At 32.8% G+C, this 22,016-nt stretch overlaps 1 protein-coding gene across 1 annotated transcript in view; it reads right to left on the bottom strand.

Annotated features, from left to right (window-relative positions):
- LOC128987337 (protein turtle) overlaps positions 1-22,016 on the bottom strand; it is a 230,210-nt gene that overhangs the window by 132,859 nt on the left and 75,335 nt on the right. Inside the window, exon 2 of the mRNA XM_054408126.1 lies at positions 17,316-17,353. The gene's annotated coding sequence lies outside the window, so the exon portion shown is untranslated. The remainder of the gene's footprint in view (positions 1-17,315; positions 17,354-22,016) is intronic.

Below are 22,016 nucleotides of genomic sequence, written 5' to 3'. Positions count from 1 at the left end.
TTATCACAACAGAGGAATGTCAATAATAATCATTAACTGTAGCATTGGTGTTACTAGTTGACAAAAATCGTATTGAAAACAATAAATTAAGTAATTATAAAAGTGTATAATCATAGCCAATTTAAAGATAATAAAAACACTCGAAAAAGGAATGTTAAAATAAGGATGTTGCTATTCTTTCTCTTTGGTTTTGTTTTTATATTCTTTCTTTATATAAAGAAGTTCTTTATATAGTTTCTCTTTATCCAAAAATTGTACAATTCACCATAGTTACTTATCGCCCAATCACAGCTTACTAAACATTACGTCGTCATCAGTCCTCAGTGAATAATATCAGTTCTCGTTCTCAGTTGCAACATAGCGCGCGCAGCGACAGCAGACGGAGATGTGTAAAACGGAGCAGACGAATGTTAGCGCAAGCGATGACGTCACCTTTCCATTTCATTTGATAAAGAAACAGATTTTTCAAAAACAATAATGGGGTGGGGGATTTGTTATATCGAGGGAAAGACGTAGACAATTCGTTATGCAGAGGTTAAATTCGCAATGTAGAGGTTCTGATAATGATAAATTCGCTATATTGAGGTGTCTTATTTTAGCCGAAATCACTAAAAATTCGTTAAATCAAGGTCGTTGTTATGGTTTGTTCGTTATGTAGAGGTAAAATATACATTGTGTCTTATGGAGAGTTCTAGGGGATTTAAAAAAATTCGTTATATCAAGGAATTCGTTGTATCGAGGTTCGTTATATCAAGGTTAGACTGTAATGCCACTCATTTCCTTACAATAATGCTAATCTTACGTTCCCACATTTTGTAACAGTTGGTCTAAATATAACTTGTCAATAATTACGATACTAGTGTTGAATCCAACTGAAGTTGTCTTGAGCCAGTGAAACTTTAGTAATCACGTTATCCAAAGACTAACTGTTTCTTATACAGTTGTTATTCGGTATAACAGTAGCGTATACAACCATAGACAAAAAGAATTATACAACCAAACAATTAATACGTTACCAGTTTCTGATTAGACTTTCGTTATCAACAAACCAGTGATTGTTGGTAATCACGTCATCACCCTAATTGGTGTAACAATTATCCTATAATACTTGGGTTTCACCAAATCTGTTGAAGGTTTTCCTCGAACGAGTTTACCTTAACGTGTCTCACTCAATCCAACGACTCAAATGATTAAGATGGTAAATGTTGCCAATGTCACGTGAAAATAATTTGTTTTAAATTAAAAATCATCGGCACTTTTGATCAGAAACGTTAGGGACGATTGCATTCAAGTAAATAACAGGGAAAAGTAAAGTAAGTTGGATCAGAGTTTTGCAAACTACGACGCTTATAATAATGCAGATGATTAACAGTAAAATGTCATATATTAATATTGCAATAAATTATAAACTACAATTTCTACTAAGTATAACGATTTACTACATACATTATGAAAGGGATGTAATAACATGGTGAAATAATTCAAAGAAGAGTGATTTTGAAAAAGTTAAAGTTAAATAATAAGATAATTTTAAAATGTTAAAAAAAAGTGCACGATGTCATACTCAACCATTTAGACACTGAGTGTTTTCACCCAACACTTATAAAATAATTTTACTCAATTAAGTGACAAAATTTATTTTGACTTAGACGAATTTGTTTTCACCTCAGAGCTAACAATAATTTATAGTACATCTTTATTTCAGATCCTAACCAATGAAGCAACTCATTCAAAAACACACAAAACATAATTGGGCTATTATCTTTTAAGTTTTTTCTCTGCTGAAATCTTCAGACTGATGAAAACAAAATATTACCTTAGCGGCGTGAAAGCCCTGACAAGACCTTCAAAGGCAGCTTTAGATTTAACCTCTGAACTTCAAAGTTGGGTTTAACACAGCCTCAAATAACTCCGTCTTGTGGAGTTTAAACTATTTTGTACATTAAATTGGTTTATTAACTAGTAAACTGTAATACTTGGTAGTTGTGATCCAAAGTTTCTCAATCACACACAGGAATTACTTAATGAACTTGTTAAAATAACAATTGAAAATGTGTTTGAATTTAAGATAAATCTAGATTTTGAGAACCTGTATAACTCAATGTATATTTATGGTAACTTAGATAAGTTTTAAAACAAAAAACGTAATAACACATTGAAGATATACTCAACCAAGGTTTTTTTTATACAAATGGACGATTAAAAATACATAACAAAGTTCCCAAACTACAATCACTATTTTTAATGTAAAAAAACTCGAATTTTTAATTGTTCAAAAAAGTACTTGACTTATATTCTTTTATAATGAACAAAAAAATTAATTTTATACTTTATACTTTATACTTTCTTATGAAATGGCGACCATACTATGTAGGTATTTTAAGCCAAGTATGAATGGAGATGAGTGTACGCTTAATAATTGTGTAACTCTTTATTGGTTGACTGGGTAAAAGGGTATAGAAACCAGAAAGTTGACTACATTTCATTAATGATTGTTCCCCTACATGTTTTAAGTAGAGTCACGTGTAGGCTTTTTACGAAGTTTAAATAGTTTTAAATTAGTCATAGACGTACACGGGTTGGTATTCAAAGACAATTGTTTCAATATAAATTGATTTAGTAATTTCAAACTGGACGGTAATAGTTAGCCATATAAAAAGATATCAGGTAGTTAAAACAGATTTATATTATCTATCAACTAATTAATACCAATATCAACTAGTTACTGTCAATTAGGCGCGAAAGTGCAATATGAGGCGAGCTAACGGAAACTCTCGACAACTTCGTCCAACTCATACAACTCCACTTGCCTAAACCAACATATGTGTAATGTATTAATTTAACCCTAGACACTTGCTGGAAAAAATGCAACCACGATATAAACTTATCAAAATTATGGAAGATATATAACTATTTTAACATGAATACAGTTTTTGTTTTTGGTGTAGTTTCATTTTCTGTACAAGTCTTTAAGGAAACATTTAATTTTATTTATTTTTTACGGTTGACAATTACATTTTAATACCTATTTTAATATCTCAAAAAGTTATTTGATTGAGTTAAGCATGACAATCCGTGGTGTATCACTTTATAAAATAAAGAGTATTATCTGTATTCCAATATTTAAAACTATGGTTTGGTTTGAACATATTTTAAAGTAGGCTCAGAATGGCACTACATTATATTAAAATTACCAAAGTAGTTAAGTTATGATTTACAAGACATCTCTACTACATAACTAAAAAAATCCTTTTAAAACCAAAATAATTGTAATAACCATAAATATTACAAACTGCCTAATTTGACAGCAAAATACATTAGCCTGATATAACGATGAAAAACATCACACACACACAAGCACTAACTTACCATTCAAATATACGTCCTACAAACTAAAGCTTTTATATTTACCTTTTGCAATACTAAAGGCTATTACTATGTTTTACTATTATTAAGTATTATTCACAAATAATTTTCAATGCCAATAATAGTAAAATGAATATTTCATTTTATCTACTAAACAGTTAAGTGGCCAATATTCACACTCACCTAGTAAATATCACAAAACATGCTACTCTCGCATTTCGAACACTCAATCCCCATTATAAGCCTTTCCACAGAAGACAGTGTTATTTGTAGCGTTCAAAACAACAATATTTACGGGTAGCGCGATAGCCGTTTCATTCCACACAGACTCCGGTATAGAGCTGTGTTCGGGGCACAATTTAATCTGGTCGTTCATCATCCTTTTAACGAAATACCTAACGAAATGGGCAATATTCGCTGTGCAACCGTCTCATTTATTGCTATCTCACTTTTAAAATACGCATTCTCATATTGTCTGTGTGGAATGTTTTACAATAGTCTAAAGATACAAAGTAGCATTTTATGCTCTTCCTTTACATCCTAGGACAACTGTTACTAGATTTGAACAGTTGAAAAAAATACGTCGTATCGTAGCTATAATATTTGTGATTTGTGGTATTTGAACCTGTGGCGTAATAAACATAACTTCAACGCTTTTTCGGTCGTTGTAGGTATGTTTAACCTATAGTATTTAACTAGTTAAATTACTTATTGTTAACTATTTAAAAAAATCTTGGAAGCAACAGCGAACAAATTTCTAGTGATAGTTTGAGACACTTACATGCCCTTGAACAGCAAAGACTATGAACATTATGAAGACCGACCTGAAACCAAAATACACATTGTTAGTATACTGTAAATGTTCATAACAAATGCATACACTAAACCATTCTATAAATGAGAATGGGAAATTAAGTACTTGACATAATTGGCTTAAAACTAAAATTTAATTATTTAAATGAAGAGAAACACACTATTGAAAATAAAACGTATAATGTAAATGTTTTTAGCGAATTTCCCATATAGGGAATAAGCTATTACCGTAGTACTCATGGTAAGACCTGGACCCGGGACCGATTGTTTTTTTCGTTTTGAGGTCCCTAGAGGCCAAAAACACCATCCGTTCAAATTCATATATATATATATTTATATATATATATATATATATATATGTGTCCGTTAGCGCGATAACTCGAGCAAAAATGATCCGATTTTAATGAAATTTGGTACAAACCTGTAAACCTACGTTTATTCGAACGAGTTCGCGAACCAGCATGATTGGACCATGGGAACGGGGGTTTATGGGGGCATTTATGGGGTAAAAATGGGTTTTTCCCATTTTTGACCCAAAAAACATAAAATTTTGCAATTTCTTTCCAAACAATTTAGTAGAGCTTAAAAAAACAAATAATTTAGTATATTGAAGCGTTATAATGCGCCTAATGGTTACGGAGAAAATTCCAAAAAATTGTAAATTTAAAATTCTCATGTTATTCTTATGGAGAATAAGTAAACTGTTGTAGTTTGCTTGTTTATTAACATGTTCTGCCCAAATTTGGAAAATGTTTTTATTTCTTACTAACTATTACCATTTTACATAAAAAAAAACACTTTCACCCTCCCTGTTGCAGCAAACCTAACTATGTGTTAAACTGATTCTATTTAAATAGGGAATAAATGTGATATTTTTAAGGAGATATTTTAGTGTAAATCCAATCAGGCAAATGGAAATTCGCTTAGTCTGCAGGTTTGCTGCGGCGGGGGTATTTAAATATTGCATGTTTAAATTTTGTCTCTATGAAACATGTACAAAAACTACAGTTTTTTTGACACGAATAAAACAACATTCTATCGAATTCTCAAACACAAATAAAATATTTCCTGATGAAGAACTAAATATCCCAAGATGATTGGTAATACTTTGTGTATATAAATGGCTAAGAGAAATAGAATAGTTACTTAAAGAAAATTAGCCTACTATTACGTAATGGATTCAAAATTTCAAACGTAAAACTGTTTCCTTGAATTGCTTGTAGCAATTACCCAACAGTAAAATATTTGCCTGGAAAGAATCATCCCACTTCGAACATGACCTATTACAAATTATGTCTGTTTGATAACATCAAAGTTAGTCATGAAAGCACAAATAAACCATCCCCGCGCGGTCAAATAAGTACAAATGGATTTAATAAGTTAGTTTGTCACAAGTATCTGGGGTCACACCCGAGTGAGACAGACACAAGTCAAACTTTGGTAATCATGTTACACCGAACACACAATCTCTCCCCCCCCCTCGCCACCTCTTAACATCCCCTTCATACCCTCTCATCCTCTCGTGTTTTCACCCTCTCAATTAAAACAAAAACACATTAAAACCTATGAAAATTCTCAAAAGTGAACAAGAAGAATCAAAATTAGACTATGAAGAAGTACATGATTACAATAAACACCCAAAAGAGTTACCCAACACAATAAATATCAAAAAATTGAACCCAATAGGTGTAAAAAGTTAAATTAAAAAATCAATTCTAGTAGATAGCATTCAAATGGTATGCAACCAAAACAAGAGGTCCCTTAGACCCCCCACCAAAGCTGTGGCGATGGGATGACTAAAGGACTGAATGCCTTGCCCTTGAAATAATAAATGTCCATCTTTACTTACTACCACTAGGCAATACTATCCATTAGTCACTAAAGTGTGTTAATGTATCCAGACAGATATCTATGACAGTTAGTCTATTTAGTTTATTTTCATAATTGTTAGTTAATAACGTGATCAGCATTGTTTTCCAACGTGCCGCGAAACATATCACTAAAAACCGCGCTAGAAGGTATCTTGTCTAAATTTGGAAAATACAATTCAGATTGAGCTGATATAAAACTCACCCAAAATGTTATCTAGAATCGTTGAAGATCCAAACAGTGAGAACAATAGCATAGATTTTCAAAATGTATAACGTAGTCAGAGGGCATTCGTTGTAAATTAAACAATGTCTAACAAAGCAATCCCCAGAGGGCCACAAACTGGGGTTGTGAAAAATGCAAAGCGGAGCAACTACCCTGCAACCTTCTGTGTGACTGTGTTCTCTACACAGAACCATTGCAAACCCATGGCGGAACGTGTGTTTTGAATGTGGCAAAGTAGGTATTTCTCTCGGTAAAATTATTGAATACACACGAATCGTTGTTTGCGTTAAAGAAGGGTGAAAGGAGAGTAAAAATAAATTATTTACAAAAATTGAGCCATTAGTTGTTTTAGCTTACCAACGCTCTAATCAAGGTTTAGTAATTGATCTTCCATTAAAAACAAAATAATTGGGTTACTATATATATCTAAAACTAAAAAAAGTTAAGTAAATGATTTGTATAGCATACTAGTGTTATTAATTAAAAAACCTAGAAATAATTATAGCAGTATTTGTATACTTCAAAACGCATATGTTAATCAAACTAAATTTAAAAGAATTGAAAGATTTTTAATAGTATGGCCGACAAAATTATTAATGATTATACTTCAGTAAAAGACGTATGGTTACAATAAGTCTATAAGATACAAACCAAAATACCAGTGAGAATACTTAAAATACAAGTATCCGCAGTTTAATTAAATTCGCTCCACGAAGTATATCGAGGAAAGGCGCAGTTAAACAATAATGTTGAATTTGGGCTTTTTATAGGAAATATTACGTTTATTCCTTTGCTAATTGCCACAAATATTATTTAGCCACATTGCATGTTTCAATGTCGCAGCAAGTAAACGAATGTATACCATCAACCTAAAGTTAAATGTAATATTGTTTAATAATTAGAAAATCCATTTCTCATCGATGAAACTATAATAACCAATCAGAGATGAGATATTTTTGTACGAAGAATGTTTGTAAGTCACGTAGTAGGGAACGGACTTTAGCAAACTACGTGATCGGTCGGACTTAGATGTTACGTGTCACTGGAAAGATTTTGTCTAATTTTTCGCTGTAACATTTTGCAGGGATCATATTACGTGACCAATACGCCTGAAGACAATTTGGTAACGGATAAGTATTGTGTATATACATCAACGTTTCATGGACCATTGACATGGGTGCTGTTTCAAAATAAATTACAAAGATATATCATAAAGACAAAAAAAATTATTACACTTGTATTTTGATACAGGAAAATTTTTTAACAAAAAATAATATTCGGTCCAGTTTTTCACATTTATATTTGACTGACTGCTCATCAAAATTGTTCTTTATTTTATATAATTTTATTGTACAGTTAAAAACAAACTCTGGTTCCTATTTATATGTCCATAGACTAATATGCTGCAAGTATGTTTGCTTGGTTTTGTTTCAACTTTATATTTAAATGTTTAAACTGCGAAGCGAAATAATTGTTCTCTAACGATCTAAAATTGTTTTAATTTATTTATTTCAATATGTCATTAAATATATAAAAAAAATTAAAAAATGTTCTTACTTTTCGTAATAGACTAGGAAAACAACACTTTCCCACCAAATCAAATCGAAATATCTGTATTCATATAAAAACAATTCGGCTACATGTTTGTACATCTGAATAGTGTTAACTATCACGACTATCAACTTGACAAAAACATTTAATTGTTAATTAAAGTAAAACAAAGCATCACTTAAACGGTCACACCAGGGTTTCTTGTAGGCTAAAGAAGATGGAAGTAAATGATACTGGATTACATTGGCAAAATTGATATCACAAAGGATATCGCACCTTTGGTAACACTGTCCAGTGTCCACTGCTTTGACGCCTGCGTCTGTGAGGAATTAGCAGGTGTAACAGCTGTTCATTACAATGGTCAAATCAAAGATACTCTCTGTAGATTCACCATCCTAATGGATCTCCTAAAATGTAATCAGGGAAATATACTCAAAAACTTGACGGCTTGGATACCTTTTTTTATTTGTTATTATCACAAAAAAGATTTAAAATAAAAATACAAATTGAGAAGTTAGTATACAAATATCTATTTGGTTAGTCGGAAGCTTAATCGATAGCCGATTTTCAAGGCTAAGCGTTGTAAGACCCAATGCTGTAACTCATATTTTAAGTTATTTCATGTACAGCATCGACTCCCCCTTGTTTTGCTTGATTCATTCCTTGCACATAGCTTTGAGGGCCACGTGAAGGGCAAAATCAGGCTTAAAAACGCCGTAAATTTATGAGAAATAAAATAAAATAAAATTCATCTGGAATTTTAACGGAATTAAAAAAAAAGGTGGAGAAAATCAAATAAAAGGACAATATTTGACCACGATTATGGTTTTGAGTGTTTATTCACCTTTAATTTACAAAAACAAAAATAACAAGTAGCGTTGAAAGTTGAAAAAGAGTGACACAATCAATGAACGATTTATTGGAATAAAAGAGAGAAATCTTTAGTCAACATTAACGCAATCAATCGTGATCAAAATACGTACCAAAATAATATGCACAATTTAAAATAGTATAAGATTAATATTATTTATGTAAATCTTGCATTGAAATGAAATATTAGATGAAAATCTAACGAAATCATCCATTAACTCTGTACATCCTACTTTATTTGGCATTTTAAATATTTAAAAACTGTTGGGTAAACACAGTTGTGACGAAAGTGATAAACTCAACAGGCATTTGCCTAACCCAGTTTACCTGGAAAATCTAAATAAATACTCAATAATGATGAAAGTGTCATACGTCTCTAAATATTTTACGCGGTTAAAATCTTCAAGAACATTTATTTATGCTGTTTAATACTATTATTGTGTAGGCAAATACAGTTTTTTTTTTTAATAAATATTAGACAATGTAATAGAATTTAACAAATATTTTCCGACCGCAAATCAACAAACTGATACATTTCGGCTGTAATTGAAGCAAAGCCACTGTCCAGTAACACTAAGGATCTATCGACAGTTGTTGGCTCAACTAATATTTGATTGGCTAATCTCGGCCAGTTCCATAACTTGTTCTGCTGCTCTGGTCTGTAAGTTTGGCCGAAATCTGGCTTAAACTATGATACATCCTTATGTTTAAGGATTTATTTACTTAATTATTACAGTACAAATTTTGTAAGGACAAATTGAGAAGGCTCTCTCCAAGTGAGAGACTATTTATTTTTGTAGAGCTTACTGCTCAAAGTGAGCTACGCATCAGTCATGATCTTATCGTGACTGGTAAGATTTGAACCGGCCTCTAGAATCGCGCTTCAAGGCGGACTGAAGTCCCACACTGATACCAATATATATGCCACACCCCATTTTGTCCAAATGTATGCATGTGTTTTAGTAAAATTATTTAGCAAAACTTACTATATTTACAATGCAACAAAAAGGTTAAATCTTCATTTTCATAAAAAAAGATAATTGAGTAGGGTTCAAAATTAAATTTTTTCACTGATAATAAATCTACAGATTCTAGGAATGTAGTGATAGCATGTTGACAACATACCTATGAACGAACGTTCACAAGTGGTGCAATTTCTGTAAAAACCCGAGACTAAAATAGGGGATTTTCTGTGAGCTTCCTCAGGATCAAATTAATTTTGGCCTGAAAGACTTGAGTAAATAAATGATCCTCTTTCATACCAAGCCTGGCAGTCTTTATTGTTACTGACGCGGCATACTTCTATACCTTCATTTTACATCACAATAATAGGTATTTAATATGTACATTCAAAGTGTTAAGGTAATCGTTTGATTGGTTATATCTTCTCAAAGTAAAAAATAGCAAAACATTTTGAAAGTGATTTATATATTTGTAAATTTTTACCGTTTGATCCTAAATAGAATAATTCAGAATGATTCCTTTTTTGGAATTGACGTTTTAAAATTTGAGGTAAATGTACTTGAACATATTCAAATATAAAAATACTGTAAATAAATAATTAACAAATATAATCATCTACATGTTTTATTTAAAAGTGAATTCTACAACGTTGTAAGAACAAAGCAATACAATAATCCAATTAAGATAAATTAATAAAAATCTCCTTCAAACATAAAGGTGACTGGTTTAATTCAAGCTACGATTCTAACGAGATACAGATTCCGTTTCTAATTGCGCTAAAAATTAATGATGCTAGCTAACCAAAGGTCATAATTAAACAGTAAGGTTGGAGTTTCCATAGAAGAAAACTCAGAGAAATCTACAGGCGTGGGTGTTTAAACAAAAGTGCTAAATCTACCAAGAATAAATGATTTTACGTTATGTTTTTCCCCATCTAAGTAACCCTGTAAACTCTCTTCCACACCCTGTATACAGATTTTATTTTGTGGCCAAAGCCTCGAAATCAGTTCTGTGGGAGAGCAAAGTTTGACCAATGTCACAACCAATTGTGTTTTCGCTGCGGTTACTTGAGAACTACGTGACAGACAAGATTCCCATCTCAACTCACCAAAACACCGCAATCCGAACCAATCGCTCTTTTTGGGGCTCATACTATACGTCGATAGCCCTTTCACTAACTTAAGTGTTTTATATCATTTGTTTATTTTTAGAGTAATAAATGACGGTTGAATATTTGGGTAATACTTTAATAATTCTAACTGAAATGGCAACCGTACGAATTGGAGATGATTGTAAGATGAATGGCTCGATCTTGTAGTCTTGAGAGCTATTACTTTCAACACATTTATTTACAATTGAACTCACAACAATAAGCATTTAAATCATAACTGAATCTTAGCAATGAAATATGAAGTACTAAGAGAATAAAATATATAACAGCTGTTTCAAACTGTTTCACTAGCTGTATATAATACCATTGACTATATAACTCTGACAACTTCTAACAATATCAGAACCCCATGTAGTAATAAAATCTTACATAAACTGATAACAGATAAAAGCAATGTTTTTTTTTATGCGTGAAATGTGATTTTTTACATCAATTTACCGATTGTAATACAATTTTAAGTATTTCGAAAGACACTCAACCCGTAAAAGATTTTTGACTTGCAAACAATTTTGTCTCTACCTCAATCATGTTTGCCTCTTCTACTATCATTTTCCTTGTGACCCTATCAAGCTGGTGCATCCATAGCAGTCTGTGTTCTTCTAAATGTCTTCAACCTGCTAGGATTCCTGACATTCTTTTCAATGCCAAGTCCTACTTTCTTCCATTTGCATTCCTTGCTCATATTCTAAGTAATCTTGATTTTCATATGTCTACTATATATATATATATATATATATATATATATATATATATATATATATATATATATGTGTCTTAAAGTCTTAAATAAATTTCCTTACAACCTAATTTTTCGTTCTATGGTTTTTTTTATTGTAATTCTATTAACTGGCCCGTATATTAATTTTTGGAGTGTATTTATTAAAAGCTACAACTGAATTAATTGAAGCGATTTTTTATGTTATTTACCTATTGTTTTATGCTCCTATTCTTATATATTTATTTGTTTACTATTTCTAAACAAGTTTAGATTTGTAAACAACGACAAATGGAAGTTAATTAAATTATTAAATTATATTAAAATGGACACAACACTTTACTGTTCTAATAAATCTTATATTTTTACCGCAAGTTGGAGCTACATGGTATTAAATTCAATCTTTGGACATTTTTACAATCACATGTATCTTACAGTAACTGAAACGTTCCAAAAGCACTTAACAAAAACGTAAATCCTAATAAATAACCAAAAGAACTAAGACGTGTTCATTAGACGTAATAACGTTAAGTAAATGTTTGTAAAATCCCAAGGTAGTCTTATTTAAAAGAGAAGTTTTATTGTAAACATTGTAATGAAATTCACAGAGTCCATTAAAGGGGACAAAGTCATCAAATAAATGCATGCCATGAAAGAGACAGTATTGAAAGAAGGCGGCCTTGCCTCTTTAAAAAGAAGAGCATTTTCCTTTAACGTACGTGAGAGACTTGTGAAAAATTACTTTACTCTTAAAGAAACTTCACTAATAAACATAATGTAATCTTGAAACTGAATACAGTTTCCTATATTTTATCGCTGAATTTAAAACAGGGTAAGTTACTGTAGTTTGATTAGGCTAATTTTACGAATCATTTAAGCTATTCCCTATTTATATATCCCCAAAAATTATCATACGAAGAAAAATAAAACAAAGTAAATTATGATTTTTGAAAGAAATAGGAAGATATTTGAAATATAATATTTTACATTGGAAAAATAATAGTACAAGGTTTAGTGCTGCGTAGGACCGATTTAGATTAGTGGCATAAACCTCTGAATAAATAGTTTACCTTTTGCTAAACATCTATAAGACGAATTTCAAGGGGCAGGAAAAATTCGTATCATCGAGGTATTCTTAGTAAATAGGGTGGTTTCATCTAAGTTTAATACTGCCGTTAATCGTCTTATAAAGGTTTGACTGAAGTGAGTGAGGAAGGAACGAGATAAGTTGGGGTTTCATGTTGAGAGAAGCTTCTGTTTGTTTTGGAAAATAAGTACTATGGAGGTTAAGATAATGAGAAATTCGTCTCATAGAGGTCGCATTCGTCTTATAGAGTGCTTAGAATATTCGTTGTATAGAGGTTAATCAGTCCTATCCCATGCCACAAACAAATTCGTCTTATGGAGGTTCTTAACCGAATTACTACGTTGTGTGGAGGTGTTTATAGCATTAATCTCGAAGGTTTCAAGGCGATTAAAAGATTCGTCTTATCGAAGAATTCGTTTTACCGAGGTTCGTACTAACGAGGTTCGAGTTACATTCATCCTTCACTCATACTTGCGTAAACCTAGGTAGCGACCCCATCTCAACTGGCAATTATATAATAAAATAGTTCAAGAAGAATCATAATAGCGTAGTCGTGGACAAAGAGATTTATAACTTTTTATCAGTGAATCTGAACGAATCATTTTGATTGTAAACAAATCCTTCTTTGTTCAAAATCGAGATACTGTACAAAATATTACCAAAAGCCAAACGTACAGTATTCTGCAATTTCAATGTTTCCGGAACCAATAAAATAATTCTTTGAACACCAAAGCTTTGTTTGGAGGACTCCCTTTTAAACGAACGTTCACATTTGATTTCCAAACGTAGTAAAAATGATGAACACCTTTTCGTGAGTATCGTGATTTATTTATTTTTCCCCAAAGATAAGCTTATAAAGACATGTATGTTTTGTAGGTTTGAGATACACGAATATCGAAAAAAATACATAGAGAATATGAATTAATATTACGACGAATAAGCTATAAGCTATAGTAATACGAAGCTACGCTTATAAGCTGTTAGGAACAATAGTTTATGATGATATTAGTAATTCACAGCAACCTTTATCAGAACCAAAAAATCCTGACTTTTAAAAAACAAAATCACTTAAAATTTTTATAGTCAATTCATTTGGCTTCTATTTAATTTAGTACTTAAGGTTGATGGTGTCAATTTATGTTCAATTTATTGTAAACAAATTATTATTCATTTCAGTTCCATATAAATGTGTCTCATAATTATTTTTAATTCAATATTAATATATATCATCACAATCAGTAAGTTTAAGCTCAACGTTCGCTGCATAGAAGAGTTCTTAGCACTTAAGAACTGAATGAACGTTATAACTATTCAATAAACCGATATAATAATGAGGCAAACAATTGACCACAATAACAAACATTGTTTACAGAGTCAACACATATTTGGCAAAGCAAGAGTGTCGAGTCCAAATTGAAAAGCTAGGCCTGGTGACATGTGGATATGATGAACAAAGTTGTGACATGAAACTGTTAATAACTGCCACGTATCGCACCGTTTCTCACTCCCTACTCAGTCCCGCCCTCTACAGTCTACACACAGTTACTGCCTGCTGCGATCAGTACTTGTTCTTATGTCCCACGTTTACATGGTAGGACGCTGGCTCTAGCCTGGAAATGGTTTACATTTTACCTCAGGCTAGGCGTAGAGCGTTGTGACTTTATTACTGGGATTAACTCAATTGGCGATTGGATGGTTTAAGCCCGAGATCTTGGGACCCGACCGAAATCTCGTGTAACTCGGGTTACTAGGTTGTTACAGCGCATTCCGTATAAAGAATCAAATTAAGTACCGGGGGACCGATGCATAGCTTGGTATAGTTTATTTATATTGTTAAAGCAATATAAAGGGAAGACTTCAGCATGAGCATACTATCTGAAATATTCTCATTTATTGGTTTAGCTGAAGGCAGACGAGTCCGATTCAAGTGTATATTGCTTACTTTAAATATTATTGCATTACAATTAACTTTATTACAACTGAATACAGCTGTCTAAATTATGTAAACTATACAAAAACTGCATACATATGGTAAAATCTACCCTTAAAAATAAGATGAAACATTAAGTTGACGCAATTGCATTCAAACGTCACCAACACGAAACACTCATCAACACTTGCTCTATTTTCCTTCATATCGGGTTATCTTCCGTGTAATCTTTGCTCAATACGAATTTTCCTGAGGTATTGGCTTTAGTCAATCACGTTTTTAAGGCTATAAGTCCTAAATTCCAAAATTTAATCAAAATCCTTCCTCTGGATTTCGAGATATATATTACAGACAGACAAACAGACTTTGCTAGTATTAACGTATAAGATAGGATAGGTACAAGTACAGTTTCTTGAAGATAAACATTGTTGGATTATGTTCAATATTATATCCAAACAACAATTATAATTAAAAGGCACTATTCGTTACACCACTACATGCCAGCATGACACCACCACAAGGGTGCACCCCCATAACATTACAGACTGTATGTATTCATGACTGCCTACGACCCTCCTTCCTATATACAACTTTAATGCTTGGTTTACACCCTGGTAACCTGCATTAGCCACATCACAGCCTAATGTCTTTCTTGAAGAGAACGCTCTGTCAACTCTGCTTAGGAAAGTTGGGACACAATAGAAAAGATTCAGCTGTATTTATTAGAAGCGATTTCTAAATGACTGAGTGTTTTGTTACAGGTTTATAGGTTTATAATACAGGTTCTGGCTGCTACGACAGGCAAAACACCAAAAGACACTGTTTTAGTTCAATTTAATCCCACTAAGTCATCTTCAAGATTTTTTTCCACTTTTTTACCCGCCCACAATTACAATGTTTATACGTGAAACCATGATATAAATCCAAAACCGTGACGCCAGAATTATGTGAATTTATGTTTAAGTTTTAAAGCCAACGACAGGGTACAAAAATTACCTGACTTCTCATGATTAAACATCTTCAGGGATGATTTCATTGTCACATAGAAATAGAATGTTCAATAACAATGATTTAGGCATTGTGAATGTAATATCACCACTGAATTTTATGCACACGATCTTGATTATGTTACTGTTAGTTTGTACTTTAAATCACCGATGAAAAACGTACCACTGGTGGGAATATTTTAATTCTTGTGACCTGTGGCCCGCACACCCCATATAATTGAAACGTAAGGATAATAATTTATGGTCAAGGATGAAACGTGAACTAGAGGAATAAAAAGTAAAAAATCTTCTCAAGTAAAAACTTACAATTCAAAACTAGACAAATAATTACCATACGTACCAGTGTTCAGTGTGTCGGATACTCAGTGTTAAACAAGATTCTCGCAACAGAAACTCTGCATCATCTCTGTTAGCTTAACTAATATTTGATCAGTTAATCTGGCCTTGTAACATAACTTTCCCAGGGTAACTGTACGGCAGCGATGTTATTACGAATAATCGCCAGTGTTAGACACGATATTCTCCGTGGTAGCGTTTTACAACTTTAAGTTTAGTTAAACTTTGTACATTAAAGCTGTGAGACGGGTTTGACTAGGTTCTAGCACATGTGTATTCGAATTACTTCAGGCTAGGCCTATAGGTTTCGGCATTGAAAGCTGGATAAAATACATTTGTGGTTGGCAGGATTTAACCCCGGGACCTAAGGGACCGAAGTCCCACGCTCTAACACTAGACCAGCTCACTCGCCTTTATTCGTGTGGTGTTGGATGTAAAATTACTCCTTAGTGTTTCAAATATATTTTTAATTGGCGGATTTCAACTTATTTTCAAAACCAAATACATGATTAGATAATATCATAGTGTTTTTGTGTGTCATAGTGTTAGTTATAGTGGGTGTATAAACCGCATTTATTTTAAGAGCTATCCATCTTAAGTATTCAGAAGATTCTCCTCATATCACTTATATTCTAGATGACATCATTTAAACGTATTAAGTTAATTAAAAGTTAACTTGCAGGTTGCATTAAATAGATCTTGGTATTATTTTTTTATGTTTACAAAAGAGGAAATGCTACACTCGTTGAAATGCTCAGCAAGAGTTTGGACAAGGATATTGAACCAAATTTGGGCTTATAACCGGGAAACTCGCCAAAAGGAGTGTCTGGCTAGCACGTGTTCGTTACAAACATCAGCCTAGTGAACGTAGAACACACAGTAGAGCCTCTATACAGTACTTGCATTACTACTACACAATACCTGTAGTATGGGTAAACACTTAGTTGGCGGGTTAGGTTTTATCGTTCCATACACTTAACACTGCAGAAATGATCATTACTGCTACATATTATTGTCTGGTACATATTATTGTCTGCTACATATTATTGTCTGGTACATATTATTGTCTGCTACATATTATTGTCTGGTACATATTATTGTCTGGTACATATTATTGTCTGGTACATATTATTGTCTGGTACATATTATTGTCTGCTACATATTATTGTCTGGTACATATTATTGTCTGCTACATATTATTGTCTGGTACATATTACTGACTGTTTAAGGTGTAAATGAACCACATGTAATAGATCATGAACATGTTCATTCCATTTGTGACATGAGTTTGGCTCGATGCAGTAGACCATTATTTCAAGATGGTTTACGTATAATATAAGACAATAATGAAAAATCCTTAGCAAAGCGAGTGCAGGCAATAAGATTTTGACAAATTAAGTGGAACAACTAACCTGTTCGTGACGAAATTATCGAGGCACCTCTTCAACACCTGAAAATAAAATCAAATATTAATTCAGCAATCTTAAATAATTTAATATTAAGATAACGTATTACTCCTCCAACACAAGAATGGATCCAAATTTGTATAAATGTCGTTAAAGGTAATTTGTTTATGTTATTCTATTGAAACATTAAAGGTACACGTAACACAAACACGTTTTGAAAACTATGCAATATTTTGTTTAACAATTCGGATTATTTTCATCAGCAAAATCAGCGGACAAATTTAAAAAAGGGAATAGTGTCCAGCCGATGTCATCCCCATTAAAATTCAAATTTATCTAAATGTAAGGGGAAATGCCAATTGTATTGTGGCAAAACATACGATGTGACACATTACCAAAAAACATTTTTATAAGAATTAAAAAATATTTTTATACGGGACTATTTTCTTCTAAAAAATAATGGACGAATATTGAAGTGAGTAAATTTACAGTTGATTCCCCCGACTCCTGCTGATTCTTATTTTTCCTATACACATAACATTATTTACTCTAACCACACAAATAATGTATTGTAACCCACCGCTGCAGTAAGACGATAAAAGGTGTCAATGACTTAAACTTCTCTAGAACGTAAGTACTTTGTGTAAAAGATCGATGTAATATAATGTTCGGCAGCGAGGTACCCACGTTGTACGAGGGACGAGCTGATTCAGCACCATTCTTCATCTGACAAGCGTCAATTTACAATCCGAACCTTCCATCTGCGATAGAACATAAAAGACCTTCTTGGGGGAAATGGGTTGGTTATTGTAATGAGTATTGGACAGTGTAAAAATCCTATACTCTAGTACGAGCTATGTCTGTTGGTGGGGGTTTTTAAGTTTATCTCAAAATCCAGCGAAAGGTTTGCCTACCATTTTTAATCGAGACTTGTATGCCTAAACACTTAATTGATGAAAGCCACTACGTGAGGAAAACTAATATTTCGATAGAGAACTCATTTAAATAATAAAAAATAATAATATTGCGTTGCGAAGAAGCCACGTTGGTTTTACAAAATAACAAGGACAAAAATACAGTATACTAGCAAACTACAAAAAAAATTTACAAAGGGAAAACATTAAGATATGACTATTGAACAAGGATTGCGCAGAATATTTTACTCGAAATCGGAAAAACAGTTTTGATCAATTACTGATTATTTTACTTGGATCTCCTCCACCAAAACGTGGCCCCCAAATTACTAAGAAACATTTGAGCAAACCTCTGTTATATAGTTATCGGCAGGATTCGAACCCGGGACCTCTGGGATTTAAAGTCACGTGCTCTACTAGACCAGATCAGTCCTGAAGGTAGGCACTATCAGAGGATGAAGACATAAAAGATAAAGGGACATTAGAAGTGCCTGTGCATTGATAACGAGAGGAAGGACAGTCAACGTCCCAGTCTTTGTCCACCGTTGAGATGCTTCGTGTTGGTTTAGGTCTCCACAGAGACTTGCTATTAACCTCGCCTTTGATGGTTCTGTTCAAAAGCAGGACAAACGTGTTGGAGTTGAGTTAACCGATAAAAAAAACCCACTCAATGAGGAAAGTTGATTTACAGAGTGAAAAAAGGAAATACATTTAGCACTTTTTTATTGGGTTTGAGAGACCGGTGGCCTGAAGAATCACTTTAAGCTTTAGTGGTGAAATATACTTAATTGGAGGGTTTCGATCACAACTAAAGTTTTAAGCGTCTTAAATATTTGTACCCAATGATTGATTCATATCTAAAGTTAGTATACCATTTTCTTAAATTTCATACTTCATGATGGTAGCCACCGGGTTACAGAAAACTGTTTAAACTGTGTAAATAATAATACTTGATGTGGTCCAACATTCCAAAATTGAACTAGTTCCACCATGAAGGTATATTCTTGAGGACGGTTTGCCACACAATTTTCCTCGATCTAACCCGGCAGCCCGGGCTAACACAACAATTTATACATAATTGACATTGCAATCGACGACCATTTTGTGTTCAAAGTTAACGCCACAGTATCATACAATTATTAATCTGGACATAGTAGTTTAGTAAATATAACTATCTTTTTAATACATTACAAATTCAAACGCTAACTCCAAAAACTGTACTCTCTCGCTTGAGAACACACACGAACAATTTCAATAAAGGCAGTAAGAACAGTTAAAACCCCACTTTATACAACTTGATTGTCTCCTTCCTCGCTTTCATCGCCAAAACTAAGATAAAAGCAAAGTTGGGCACCGAATATTGTTGTGTGAGTATATTAACTAACCCTGTGTCTAACTTTCTACACACACTATAAAGTTGAACAGTGATCTCCTATTCCCCCGAGGTGGCTGTAAATTTGATAGGCCTACTATCCTATATATATATCGTATATAAATATTTCCAACAGATAAGAATAGCTGAGTATCCAACGATCGAAAGGGTGACGTGATACCTGTGGACAAGAGCTAAAAACATAATATATTGCTTTTTTTTAACGTTCAAAAGCTGGTTAAATGAAACAAAAAGACTATTATATAGTGAACACCTTCTTTCCACGGTTCAACATTATAGTTGGACTCACAACATGTTTAGCCTATTCAAGCAATGTCAAGTCCTTGCAAGAATGTTTCACCCGATTAAGATTCGCCAACGCCATACAAACAAATACACACATAGGACATACACCAACAAAAAACATTTACACACGTGAAAGTAGGCCTACTATTAACAGTTCGCAGTACTGACGGGGTAACAAAATACTCATATTGCATAAATATTCAAACATATATTACAGCAAAACTATAATCCAGAAATGTTTAAATCGCTGAAGAAGTTCACAAACAGACTACATAATCCCACTTTATAACGAACGCGGCTCGGATTTAACATGAAATAAAAGATGGAAAGAACAGAGTTGGTTAAACCAAATTACATTTCCATTTTAAAATACCGACTTGTCAATCTCAGCGTGGCTTTTATTGACGTTGCGTTTGTGGATCAAATAAACGGACGAGTATCTTTTACTTGTGGCATCAATCTTGTTCGTAAATTACAAATATCGCCTCATCAAAACTTAAAGATAATATCAATTGTTATAAGTATTATGAAAGATACACTTTTAAAATGTAGTTTGAAGATGAATTGACTTAACAACAGTGTGATGAAGGTTTATTACAGCTATCACTTTTGGAATTTAATATAAATATAGTTTTTTGTAGGCTATGAAAGAAAGAAGTAACATATTGTACAGATTAGCTGCAAATCATTGCAATACAAATATGCAGGTAAACAAATTGAATTGAGATAATAAAAATGAAAGTGAACAACATTCAGGGGTTTGGAATTAGAACGTGGCCAAGAACAATCAATTACAACAATTACAGGTAAAAATTCTGTTAAGTTACAGCAATATTTTTACAAGCAAATATCACCCATAAAAATAAATATAGAAAGGGCATATTTTTAGTGCCAACTCGTGCACGATTTCTTAGTCTCTTAACCCAATGGCTGCATATGAGTTTTTGATTGACTTTGTTAAGGAAAATATGGTATAGCAACCTTCTATCTTTTAACTGTGTTGAGCGACAAATAAAAAACAATTTATTCAATGAATCCTGGCACTGTTTTATAATGCGAGTGCCACAAAAACGGCTAACCTGTATAGATCCTCTCATTTTCTGTAGAAAACAGTACAAACAGCTGTCGATGACGTCATTTCATGTCCCTGGGAATATAGACAGCTGATCCATTGATGTAAGAGGGGCATCGGTTAATGAGAGAGACAAGGAGAGTAAATAAGTCTGTCTTTGTCGGATCTCTTGTTAGTTTAGGACATTTCTCTTGGGACAATACCACTGTCAATAATACAGCCATTACCATTGTGTTCTTCGAACAGTTTGATTATGTGGATAAAGAAATATCGAGGAGCATTACTATTTTGGCTACGTAATTTGAATTCAGTTATTTATTTTTTGTACAGAAAAAACAGGATGGAAGCAATTGGGTTAATCTATAAATGGCCAATTAGCACGTTGGTTTTCACAATAAGGGTAGATTAGGTCTCGATGGATTTGCCCTAATTTGCATTCCAATGTAAACCTTGGGAGATCTAAACATTTCTTTGACTAATTTTAACAAAGTCTGTTATAAAACTATGGCAATTTCGGACTCAATATTTTATTCAAAATTTATAGAGAAATGAACGACAGTCGGATGCGTAATTTAACTGCTTAAAGTGGTTAGGTTTTTTTTTTTTTTAACTGGGCTCAATCAATATTATGAAGATCAGTTATCTAGTAATGGTGAATTCAGTACATTGTTACGGGATTCATTCAAAAAAGTGTTTTGGATAATTAAACATACTGTATTCGATTCAAAATTTATTTCGCATTACCCTTAACAAGCAAAATGCAATTTAACACCCACAATAACAAACATTTTCCAAAAGTTCCGTTCTCAAACATAAACTTCAAAACAGAAATGGACTGCTGACATTTTTTGACAATAATCAACTTATTTTTGTCAGCACTTCAAGCTGTTTGAATGAACTCCGTAATCGGAATATTCAATTTAGAGATTCTAATGAATCACAGGCTAAAAGCCTTCAACCCCCTTCTCAGCCTCCCCCCCCCCTTCTCAGCCCCCCTTTACCAAGCGACATCCCTGCAACCCTTCATTAAACAATTCAGCGAC

The sequence above is a fragment of the Macrosteles quadrilineatus genome, unplaced genomic scaffold (assembly GCF_028750875.1).
Source record: "Macrosteles quadrilineatus isolate MER2022 unplaced genomic scaffold, UCM_ALF_1.0 Scaffold_2__2_contigs__length_208266976, whole genome shotgun sequence".
Classification (NCBI taxonomy): Eukaryota; Metazoa; Arthropoda; class Insecta; order Hemiptera; family Cicadellidae; genus Macrosteles; species Macrosteles quadrilineatus.
Note: the sequence above shows the minus strand (reverse complement) of the source record. Positions and strands in the feature narration are given on the sequence as shown.